Source organism: Drosophila persimilis, unplaced genomic scaffold, assembly GCF_003286085.1.
Source record: "Drosophila persimilis strain 14011-0111.01,24,50 unplaced genomic scaffold, DperRS2 tig00002149-arrow-arrow-pilon, whole genome shotgun sequence".
Classification (NCBI taxonomy): Eukaryota; Metazoa; Arthropoda; class Insecta; order Diptera; family Drosophilidae; genus Drosophila; species Drosophila persimilis.
Genome location: NW_020825636.1, coordinates 26,523 through 39,806, shown reverse-complemented (window position 1 = coordinate 39,806; position 13,284 = coordinate 26,523). Strand labels below are relative to the sequence as shown.

Here is a 13,284-nt window from a genome sequence, read left to right as displayed (position 1 = left end):
TGAAGCTTGTCCGATAAAGTACGTAGCTTTGTAGTTGACCCATCTTCAACCTTCTCATGCCTCAGAATCTCAGCGACGTGTGCCTGAAAGATTAAACGTTTATTATTGAAACGATTGTTTAAAATGTCCAATGCAATATCATAATTGCTCTCCGATACTTCCAAAGAGCGAACAGCCTCCAGGGCAGGTCCATCCAAACATGAGCGCAGGTGCTGGAACTTCTCAATCTTTGATAGAAAGGGCTCCTGATCTATTACTGTGCTAAACATCGAGTAAAAGTCTGCCCACTCAGTATAACCTCCACGGAAAGTGGGAAGTTTAATGTCAGGAATATGATATCGTGACCGTACATTTCCGGAGGCAGTAACGTTGAGCTCGGGTCGTATCGTTGAGTGATGCGGCATGTTCTGGGTAGTCCTGCGGAGTGCTGAGCGAATACGAACTTCGATTTCCATCGCCAAATCCTCAAAATTGTTGCTTAAGTCGCTGCCAATTTCGCTTACATCAAGCTCTTCTAAATTAGAATGAGTAACATTAAATGAGTCGGATATTTTTTCCAAGAATTTTAAATGAACACTTAGCGCATCTTCACTGATTGGGTTGTTTTCATCATTCAATATCGTCTCTCGAAGTGAAACGGCTTTGTTGTATATTGAGAGTGCCTTTAGTTTGTAAAAAGACACCCTGTTTTCCGGCACGTCATTAGACTCATCCATTTTCGACAGGCAGCAGCGAGCAAAGCACAAAGAAGAATCGAAGAACCAACCGTTTGATTTTTTTTGGTATGCAAGCGCAAGTGCAGCGAACCCGAAGCCGCTAATGCACGTAGCTGTATTAGTGCTTGTAAGCAAGCGCGCGACGAAATGGGAACTAACCGCTTCGCGTTCGAACAGTTATGTTTAGCGGATAATTTTCACTGTTTATAATTGTTTATTTCCAAATTGTTACTGACGATCACGTCGGGGTCACCAAATGTTGAGACAACGAGCTTTTTCGCTGACTATGATTGTTCAATAATTTCACAAATTATTAATTTCCGAAAACGTTATAAATTTTATTATAGGTATTTTGTGTGTTGAGGGTGGCCGAAGATGCCAGAGCCTTTTACAATAGTATTAGAGTGACACACTTGGATGAGGCAAGCGAGCCGATCTCGAGCCAAAGTAATAGATTGGGGACAAAAGGGTCTGTTCTCCAACTATATCAAGCGGTAACTGCTAGAGCAGGCGCAGCTGCTGACGGCTTAGCGACGGCATAGGAAAGAAAAGATAACAAGAGCGAGCATAGATAAGAATAGATGATTAAATGAGAGCATGTTGCTGAGCGAGCATAGATAAAGCTACGCTTACGTTACGTTAGTTTAGTATAATGACCAAAATAGAAAAGAAAGTGAATTGATAGGCAATAAAACAATGGTATAAAATTTACACTCGGGCTTCGCCCGAACAGGTACTCTCAAGTAAAAATACCTGATTTGCGGAAAGCGTGGCAGAAAACCTATATAGGGAGTGGTAGTCTCGTGCATGGTATATTTCATATGAAAATTTTATAATGAAAAATTATTAATTTATTTCATATGATATGGGGAATATACTTAGCCGGCAATGTCTGTGTATTTTATATGAATATACATATATTTCTTAATATATATGAATAATTTTGAAGTGATAGTATTGTATTTTTTATTAAAATACGAAAAGAAACTATTGTTAAGAGGCACTCTCAAGTAAAAATACCCGATTTGCGGAAAGCGTGGCAGAAAACCTATATAGGGAGTGGTAGTCTCGTGCATGGTATATTTCATATGAAAATTTTATAATGAAAAACGAGGGGGAACGTTGTGAGTTGCTGCGGACACCGCAACTCTAGAGTTATACCCGATACTAAGTCAGTATGGCTCTCCTCCGGCAGACGCCGCTAATATTTAACGACACGACAAAGAGTGCGTGCGAGAGAGACAGAAAATCAGTCTGAGCGTGACGTCGGGCGCTGCGTAGCCACTGCAATTTGATTTCTTTCTTATGGCTATAAAAATGATCTGATCTGATCCAGATTCAGCAATCTGATAGATATGGTCATTATCTATGATTCTGCGTTTTTAGTTTTCTCGAATCTGCAATATTGTGGATGCAACAGATTCTCGTCCTTTGTGGGGGCGGAAGGGGGTGGGGCGAACTTCTGAGATATACGTTTTATAGTGACATCTTAAAGGAGTGTGTGTACCAAATTTGGTTACTCTAGCCTTAATAGTCTCTGAGATTTGTGGTTGCCTCAGATTTTCGTCCTTTGCGGGGGCGGAAGGGGGTGTGGCGAAATTTGGACACGAAACGGTCAAGGTCCGATATCACAGGAGTGTGGATACCAAATTTGGTTGCTCTGGCTCTTATAGGTTCTGAGATCCTTGAACTCATATTTTGCAATTGGCAAAACCGACCATGAAACCTGTGTGTTAGAGTGAGACAGAGCGAGAAAGAGTGAAATTGTTTTCGTGATTCTGGCTATAATAATTATACGATCTGGTTCAGATTTTGCACTCTAGAAGATATAGTCATCTTCTACGATTCTGCGTTTTTAGTTTTCTCGTATCGTCGAAATTGTGGATGCCACAGATTTTCGCCCTTTGTGGGGGCGGAAGTGGGCGGGGTAAAGTTTTGAAATATTTTTGGAGCAGTGACATATCACAGAAGTCTGGATCCAAAACATCGTTGCTCTAGCTCTTATAGTCTTTGAGCATTAGGCGCTGAAGGGGACGGACAGACGGACGGACGGACAGACGGACAGACGGACAGACGGACGGACGGACAGACAGACATGGCTCAATCGACTCGGCTATTGATGCTGATCAAGAATATATATACTTTATGGGGTCGGAAACGATACTCAAAATGAGTATTGGGGTATATTAGATTTGTGGTAAAAGTGGATGTGTGTAACGTCCAGAAGGAATCGTTTCCGACCCCATAAAGTATATATATTCTTGATCAGCATCAATAGCCGAGTCGATTGAGCCATGTCTGTCTGTCCGTCCGTCCGTCTGTCCGTCTGTCCGTCTGTCCGTCTGTCCGTCCCCTTCAGCGCCTAATGCTCAAAGACTATAAGAGCTAGAGCAACGATGTTTTGGATCCAGACTTCTGTGATATGTCACTGCTCCAAAAATATTTCAAAACTTTGCCCCGCCCACTTCCGCCCCCACAAAGGGCGAAAATCTGTGGCATCCACAATTTCGACGATACGAGAAAACTAAAAACGCAGAATCGTAGAGAATGACCATATCTTTTAGACTGCAGAATCTGAATTGGATCGTATTACTATTATAGCCAGCATCAAGAAAACAATTTCATTTTTTCTCGCCCTGTCTCTCTCTAACACACAGGTAGCATAGGCGGCTTTGCTTAGAGTAAAACATTAGCGCCTAGATCTCAGAGACTATAAAAGCTAGAGCAACCAAATTTGGTATCCACACTCCTAATATATCGGACCGAGACGAGTTTGTTTCAAAATTTCGCCACACCCCCTTCCGCCCCCGCAAAGGATGCAAATCTGGGGATATTCACAAATCTCAGAGACTATTAAAGCTAGAGTAACCAAATTTGGTATCCGCACTTCTGTTAGATCTCACTATAAAACGTTTATCTCAAAATTTCTCCCCACCCCCTTCCGCCCACACAAAAGACGAAAATCTGTTGCATCCACAATATTGCAGATTTGAGAAAACTAAAAACGCAGAATCATAGATAATGACCATATCTATTAGATTGCTGAATCTGGATCAGATCAGATAATTTTTATAGCCAAAAGGAACAAATCAATTTGCAGTGGCTACGCAGCGCGTGACATCACGCTCAGACTGATTTTCTGTCTCTCTCGCACGCACTCTTTGTCGTGTCGTTTAATATTAGCGGCGTCTGCCGGAGGAGTGCCATACTGACTTAGTATCGGGTATAACTCTAGAGTTGCGGTGTCCGCAGCAACTCACAACGTTCCCCCTCGTTATTAATTAGATTTATGGTAAAAGTGGATGTGTGTAACGTCCAGAAGGAATCGTTTCCGACCCCATAAAGTATATATATTCTTGATCAGCATCAATAGCCGAGTCGATTGAGCCATGTCTGTCTGTCCGTCTGTCCGTCCGTCCGTCTGTCCGTCTGTCCGTCCCCTTCAGCGCCTAATGCTCAAAGACTATAAGAGCTAGAGCAACGATATTTTGGATCCAGACTTCTGTGATATGTCACTGCTCCAAAAATATTTCAAAACTTTGCCCCGCCCACTTCCGCCCCCACAAAGGGCGAAAATCTGTGGCATCCACAATTTTAAAGATACGAGAAAACAAAAAACGCAGAATCGTAGAGAATGACCATATCTTTTAGACTGCAGAATCTGACTTGGATCGTATTACTATTATAGCCAGCATCAAGAAAACAATTTCATTTTTTCTCGCCCTGTCTCTCTCTAACACACAGGTAGCATAGGCGGCTTTGCTTAGAGTAAAACATTAGCGCCTAGATCTCAGAGACTATAAAAGCTAGAGCAACCAAATTTGGTATCCACACTCCTAATATATCAGACCGAGACGAGTTTGTTTCAAAATTTCGCCACACCCCCTTCCGCCCCCGCAAAGGATGCAAATCTGGGGATACTCACAAATCTCAGAGAGTATTAAGGCTAGAGTAACCAAATTTAGTGTCCGCACTCCTGTTAGATCTCACTATAAAACGTATATCTCAAAATTTCGCCCCACCCCCTTCCGCCCACACAAAGGACGAAAATCTGTTGCATCCACAATATGGCAGATTCGAGTAAACTAAAAACGCAGAATCATAGATAATGACCATATCTATCAGGTTGCTGAATCTGGATCAGATCGGATCATTTTTGTAGCCAAAAGGAACAAATCAATTTGCAGTGGCTACGCAGCGCCCGACATCACGCTCAGACTGATTTTCTGTCTCTTTCGCACACACTCTTTGTCGTGTCGCTTAATATTAGCGCCATCTGCCGGAGGAGACCCATACTGACTTAGTATCGGGTATAACTGTAGAGTTGCGGTGTCCGCAGCAACTCACAACGTTCCCCCTCGTTTTCAAATTGATCTTAATAAAGATAATATAGTGAAACTAACCAAGATATATACTATTTAGTATATATCATTTCTGTTTCGAATTATTATCGTGAATTTTTGGAAATGGTCTTATATGATTAAATATTGTATGAGTGCCATTTCAACAATGTACCAGCATATAATCAAAGCGATTTATATGCAAATTCAAATATTGCCAAAATATATAAATTCCATTCCACATGAACTCATGTGTTTGGTTTTATTTAATGTATATCACAAAAAACGCATACGAAATTGGATAAATTTTAAATTTGTTGTCAAAATACATAGTTTAAACACAATTAATATTGGTTTAAGCCTATATACGTGTGATAATATATTAAGTGCAAATAAAAAGATATTTTTGAACGAAAAAAAAATTTATATAATAAAATATATATATTTATATAGAGAAAAATGGCGAATGTGTATGCTATATAAAAATGGCCACAATCGTTTAACAAATTCTCATAAACTGTTGATAAAAAATATTTATTTATTTTTTTTTTTTTATTCAAAAGTATTATTGAGTTGTCAAATATTTACATATGTGAGCGTATGCGCACGAAACGAAAACATTATTCTGGTTGATCCTGCCAGTAGTTATATGCTTGTCTCAAAGATTAAGCCATGCATGTCTAAGTACACACGAATTAAAAGTGAAACCGCAAAAGGCTCATTATATCAGTTATGGTTCCTTAGATCGTTAACAGTTACTAGGATAACTGTGGTAATTCTAGAGCTAATACATGCAATTAAAACACGGACCTTATGGGACGTGTGCTTTTATTAGGCTAAAACCAAGCGATCGCAAGATCGTTACATTGGTTGAACTCTAGATAACATGCAGATCGTATGGTCTTGTACCGACGACAGATCTTTCAAATGTCTGCCCTATCAACTTTTGATGGTAGTATCTAGGACTACCATGGTTGCAACGGGTAACGGGGAATCAGGGTTCGATTCCGGAGAGGGAGCCTGAGAAACGGCTACCACATCTAAGGAAGGCAGCAGGCGCGTAAATTACCCACTCCCAGCTCGGGGAGGTAGTGACGAAAAATAACAATACAGGACTCATATCCGAGGCCCTGTAATTGGAATGAGTACACTTTAAATCCTTTAACAAGGACCAATTGGAGGGCAAGTCTGGTGCCAGCAGCCGCGGTAATTCCAGCTCCAATAGCGTATATTAAAGTTGTTGCGGTTAAAACGTTCGTAGTTGAACTTGTGCTTCATACGGGTAGTACAACTTACAATTGTGGTTAGTACTATACCTTTATGTATGTAAGCGTATTACCGGTGGAGTTCTTATATATAATTAAGTACTTGTATTTTTTTATATATTCCTCCTATTTAAAAACCTGCATTAGTGCTCTTCATCGAGTGTTATTGTGGGCCGGTACAATTACTTTGAACAAATTAGAGTGCTTAAAGCAGGCTTCAAATGCCTGAATATTCTGTGCATGGGATAATGAAATAAGACCTCTGTTCTGCTTTCATTGGTTTTCAGATCAAGAGGTAATGATTAATAGAAGCAGTTTGGGGGCATTAGTATTACGACGCGAGAGGTGAAATTCTTGGACCGTCGTAAGACTAACTTAAGCGAAAGCATTTGCCAAAGATGTTTTCATTAATCAAGAACGAAAGTTAGAGGTTCGAAGGCGATCAGATACCGCCCTAGTTCTAACCATAAACGATGCCAGCTAGCAATTGGGTGTAGCTACTTTTATGGCTCTCTCAGTCGCTTCCCGGGAAACCAAAGCTTTTGGGCTCCGGGGGAAGTATCATAGCTATGGGCATACATTGGTTAATGCAACAGCCTAAAAAGTACAATGTTGTACCTGATTTCAGGTTAATACTTTTATATAAATTGATAATTATCAAACAAGCCAAAATACATATTATATTATTTAACAATATGGTAATATATCGCTTATATGAAACTAAGACATTTCGCAACATTCTTTTAGGATAAAACTAAAATTTATTGAAGGAATTGATATATGCCAGTAAAATGGTGTATTTTTAATTTCTTTCAATAAAGACATATCTGACAAATAAATGAATAAACAAATTTTAATCACTCTAAGCGGTGGATCACTCGGCTCATGGGTCGATGAAGAACGCAGCAAACTGTGCGTCATCGTGTGAACTGCAGGACACATGAACATCGACATTTTGAACGCATATCGCAGTCCATGCTGTTTGGTACTTTAATTAATTTTATAGTGCTGCTTGGACTACATATGGTTGAGGGTTGTAAGACTATGCTAAATAAGTTGTTTAAAAATTTTACGAAATTTTTAAGCATATTGTATATTATTGGATATGTATATATATATATATATAGTTAAATATTCGCAACTCGATTTTTAAGTTTTTTAACAAAGACTTTTATTTTACAACTTAAATATCTTTATGGCACAAGATTTAAATGAATTCCCCGACTTGACTTTCGGTCTGCTTGTCTCAAACGGAACTGATCTCTCTGCTGCTGGCTAGTTTCCATGAGCCCTTCTCTTGGAACTCCCGACTCTGGCTTCGGGCGTTGCTTTCCTCGGCTGCATCTTCGTGTCGGTGGCGTACGTGCCTGGATCGATATTTGGGGATGCGTCGGCTTTGATGAAAGGCATCCACTGCTGGCGATCGGTGTTGCATTACATGACGGAGCTAGGAATGTGATACTCCTTGGTTTTATGTCTAGCTTTGATTGGTCCTCATGAGTGGCGTGATTCTAAAGAATCGATTTCTCGAGAGTGGCGTGATTCTAATGTTGATGAAACAATGTGGTCCATTGTTTATATTATGGAGGGCCCTAGCTTGGAGTATGGGAAGAAACAGTTATTGATTCTTGAGTGGGGTCCTGTTACTTGTGTGGATGGGGTGGATGAATTGTACATAAACATAATGTGTATGGGATGTGGGGAATTATGGATATGTCACTCCCCCAACGTTTGTTATTAGCCTGTCCCTAGGTGATTACCCTCGGGTATAGTGACGGGGTGTCAAGTGCGGTGGCTGAGGTTGGTTCCTCTTCTGCTTCTATTATAGGGTTTATACATTTAACCGTGACTCTTTTAGAAGTTTTCGTAAATTTAACAGCTACATAACTTAGTAGTACTAATATAATTATGACAAATGAAATTAGTAGACTTATTTGTAATAGGTTACTATATGTGGTGTATTGCATAATTATTTCATTAGTTTGGATATACGACAGTGGTTTTATTTTAGTTATGTTGTTGTTGACATAAACATTCTGGGCAAAATCTAACATTGTGTTTGATATTGTAAATTCATTTAATTGGATTGAACAGTTGTAGATTTTTATAATGGTATTTCCTTCCGCTATGATTTCTTGGTTTACACAATTCTGATTTAGCGTTGTTTTTGGAAGATTCCACGTGATTAGTATATTGGGTTCAATAAAGTTTATTTGAAAGTTTTGGAATATGGACATTTAGTGGGAGTTTGCATTAAAATTCCTTTTATACAATTGTCATTGGTTTTCAATCTAGTTTCTTTAACAAATACTTCTTCATTTTTTATGTAGTACTTGTCGTATGTCATATCTGTTAACATGTTATTTAATTCGTCTGGATACGGAACGATTTTATAGATTGGTACTTTTGTAATGTCTTTGGGAATGTTGGAAATTATTAGAATTTCGTTGGTATCGGATTTTAGCCATGTGGAGGTTTTTATATTTAGTATTTTCTCAGAATTTATTTGTTCCAGGTAGTCTTGTTTTAATAATTTTGGATTAAATATACCGAGCCTAGTTAATTGCATACCTAGTTCTATATCTTCGATATATTCTGTGAAATGTTGTAGATTGAATATCAAAATTTCTATTTGTTGATTCCTGTCTTTTTCTTCATTTAGTTTGTTTATAACGTTTATTCCGCTATTAACTGCATCTATTACCAAATTTAGTTCATTCATTTGAATGCTATGGCTGGCTAAATTTTCTATTTTTTGTTCCAAATCGACTTTATCTTCCTGATCTAGTGTTCCAAAGAGATATTTGTAGGCTGTTCCTACTATATTGATTAGGCCTCTTTTATTTCTATTGGTTATTTTTAGCCCGTTCATTTCTCTTTGCAATTTGTCTACTAGATATTTTATTTGGATTATGTCCTGGAATTTAGTGGCTTGCCTTAACAAATTTTGGTATAGTTCTTCGGTTTTAGTTACATTAACAGTTAGATAATGGTATTCGTAATTGATAGGTATGTTGATCGATCCAGTTTTGAATATCATATATCCGTTTTGGGATTTTATAGAATTTATTTCTATGTTTTGGCCCTGTGCCATTACGATGGTAATTATGAGGAAGATGAGGATTTTAATTGTGTTGAAGTTCGCCGATTCCATTAACTTCCTCGGTTTCTCTGGAATTATTATATTTGCTTCTATTAGATTTCTTCTTTTTCTTGAATTTTGATTTATAATGAGTTATTTTCCTACCCCTATTCTTTTCTTCATAATGTTTTTCGTCTACCTGTCTAATTTCACCCGTCCTTTTGAAAGGATTTGTTACCTTAGACTTAACTAGAGGTGATAGTTTATAGCGGGTATCTACTTCATACTCTATGCGGTTTTTATTTAATTGAGTGATTTTATTCACTTTATTTAGTTGTGTGTCATAATCAGGTGAGCCTGCATAAATGAATATATCAGCTGGTGTCCTATTTATGGTATTATGTTTGGTTTTATGATTATAAGTATAAAGAATTAATTCAAACTTCGTGAATCTATCTTCTGTGTTATCCTCGCTAGATATTATTCTTAATTTTTCATTTACTGTTTTATGAAATCTTTCTACGTCAGATATTCCATTTTTGCTGGAAGTGATCTCTATTTTGACGTTTTCCGCATTCAGCCATGCTGTGCACATAAAAGCTGAATCTTTATCGGCTTTGATTTCAATTGGTTTGCCCATCTCGTTAAAAACTTTCATGATGGCTCTTTTTGCTTCTAACCAGTCACGACTTTTTACTTCTACAAGAGTGGCAAACTTCGAGTATACGTCAATACATGATAGGAACTGTTGGTTACCAACCATATAGAAATCCATGACGTATTTCTCTCTGATGTTCAGTATTTCCGGTGTAGTTTCGAATGCCAACTTCGTATTTCTATGCTCTGTTTTGGCAATATTACAAGTAGGACATTCGTTTATGATGTTTTGGATAAGTTTTTGATAATCCGGGTAATAGTATTTTCCCCTAAACCAATTGACGGTTTTCTCTATCCCTGGATGGAGTAAGCCTTTATGATTCTTTAATATGGTTTCTTTAAATTCAGCGTAATTCTGAATATCTAGGAGTTTCGTGCTTGATTTAATAGCTTTGGTTATGTTGTTAGAATTAATGATTTCTAAATATTCTTTTTGGAATGGAGGAAAATCTGTTTCGTTATGGAAATATAATGCGCTCTTTTTGGTGCATAGATATTCCTTTATTATATCCTTCGCTAAGGTGTTAGTCATTTCCTTATACGTGATCTTGATGATTAGCTTGTGAAAATAACGAATTGTTTCTACCTTATCTTCATTGCCTTTTATTAGCTCAATTTGCCGATTGTAATAGTTAATTGGTCTTTCCGTGATAGTAATGTGATTTAGATTGTCTTCCTGTGCGCTATGTACAGTTGCACCAACGCTATTGGAAGCTTCTCCCAGGAGATTTTCATTAATCTTTACCCTTGATAAGGCATCAGCTACATGATTTTCTTTGCCTGGTAGATATTTCATTTTAAAATCAAACTCATTCAGTTTTATTTTCCACCTTTGTAATTTCATATTTGGCTCCTTGAGGTTGTTCAACCAAATCAAGGGTTTATGATCGCTTTGTATCTCGAATGTTCTACCGAACAGGTATGAACGGAAATACTTTGTTGCCCATACGATCGCTAATAATTCCTTTTCGATGGCTGAATAGTTTATTTCATGTTCATTTAGGGTTCTGCTAGCGTAGCAGATCGGTTTGTGTTCTTGTGACAAAACCGCTCCCAATGCTATGTTACTAGCGTCGGTTGTTACCGTGAACATTTTGTCAAAGTCTGGGAACGCAAGGATAGGGTCTGAGGTGATGAGTACTTTTAGTCTCTCAAATGCCTCGACGTACTTTTCTTCCTTGGGGTCTATGACAGCTCCTTTCTTTAGTTTGAGTGTCATGGGTTTTGCTATGTTTGCAAAATTAGGAATGAATTTCCTGTAGAACCCGCACAGACCTAAGAATGACTTTATTTGTTTAGTCGTTTCTGGTATTGGAAATTTGACAATGGCAGAGATTTTGCCTGGATTTGGTACTATTCCTATTCATGTAGTGACTACATGACCTAGGAATTCAGTTTCCTTTTTCATGAATTCACATTTATCCATTTGTAGCTTCAAGTTGGCGTCTCTCAACTTTCCAAATACTCTCCTTAGTGACAACAAGTGTTCTTCCAATGAAGTGGAAAATATAATGATGTCATCTAAGTATACAAAGCAATCTTTGAAGATTAACTCTTCTAGCAGATTGTTCATACATCTTTGGAAGGTAGCTGGGGCAGTGGTTAGCCCAAAGGGCATACGAGTGAACTCGTAATGTCCATGCTTAGTGGAGAACGCAGTTTTGGGGATTGAGCTAGGTTCCATGGGTATTTGATGGAAGCCTTTTGCTAAATCGATTGTCGTAAAATACTGACATTTACCTAGTTTGTCTAGGATTTCATCCATTCTTGGAGTTGGGAATTTGTCCTTAACTGTTATTTCATTTAGACTTCTATAGTCTACTACCATTCGATATTTTTGCTTTCCTGAAGCATCTATCTTCTTCGGAATCATAGATATGGGCGAGCAGTAAGGAGAATTCGACTTTCGAATTATTCCCTGCCTGATCATATCTTTGATTTGCTGGTTTACCTCCTGATCATGTATCTGGGCATATTTGTATGGTCGTCTGTAGACCGGGTCTTCATGTTGAGTTTTGATCTCGTGCTTGATTGTACTTGTGAAAGTCAAATTGTCACCTTCTCTGTACTGCACATCCTTAAACTCATATAAGACCTTCTTTAACTCTTCCCTCTCTTCGTCGTTTAAGTGTTCCAATCTTAATTGATTACATTCCCTTAATTCACTGTCTAGAGCGGAAGCGAAGTATTGATCTCCCTCTGGAGATGGGTCAAGGCACTTAGGTGCGATCTTCTCTTCTTTTGTAGAGGGATCAGTGCACTTCTGTGCGGTCTTGCCGGCTTCAATAGCTTCTCCACTCTGAATGATTGGGTACGACCTAGCTCCTAGTGTTACAGTGTCATTTCTGTAATCGATGACGGCTTTACTTGCCATCAAGTATTCTCTTCCTAATAAAATATCATAATTTTCGGAAAAGTTATGTATGTAGAACTTTTGTTCGGACGGACATGTTTTGTTCGCATTCCTCATTATACTCTTAGTTAAACGGACAGGTCCATTGATGGTATGGATGGTAAGGTTATCGTCTTTTATCTCGGAATCTGTGTAATTTTCTTTCATGATGTTGATCGATGATCCCGAGTCAGCGATACACCTTAATATTCTTTTATTAATGGTAATGTTTATATAGGGTCCTCCTCGGTTTCTTCCGAGGCGGCTTGATGAAAATTTACGTCCATCTTCGTTTGGCCACTCTGGCTCTCCCTCCCTCTTTTAGTAGGTTGGTTGGGTCCACTCCCACTAGCTTGGTTTTGAGATATTAGCTGATTGAATGGATTCTGAGCCCTACCTTGATTCAAGGAATTTTTGAACTCATTGTATAATCCAGGATTTTGGGAATTTTGATTTTGATTTGTTCGATTAGTCTGACCTGTTCCAGATGAACTCTGAGTTTGATTGTGATAGTTAGTAGTATTATAATTTGGATAATAGTTTCCAACATTCTTTCGATTTGATTGAGACGATTTCGATTGATCTTTATTTGTACCTGAATCTGTTGTACTAGCTTCGTACAATCCTTCTTCTTGTGCTGCCTTCTTAAGATTAGACAATGTGGTAATATCTTTTCTTGCTAAGGTCATGAACATTCTGTCAGGAAGTTTTCGAGTAATGACATCTTTAATTGTGTTGTTCAAAGCGTTTTTATAAATGACATTATTTTCTGGTATGTTTTCTAAGTTTAGCTTATTGTTTATTAATAATGCTTTTATCTCTAATTCTTCTA

General features: G+C 38.1%; 1 non-coding gene across 1 annotated transcript; it reads left to right on the top strand.

The window, feature by feature from the left end:
• The first annotated feature begins 7,179 nt into the window (after nt 1-7,179).
• Nucleotides 7,180-7,358, top strand: LOC6604300. Its single transcript, XR_003409365.1, has one exon. It is a non-coding gene; the product is annotated as a 5.8S ribosomal RNA (ribosomal RNA).
• Nucleotides 7,359-13,284: the final 5,926 nt, after the last annotated feature.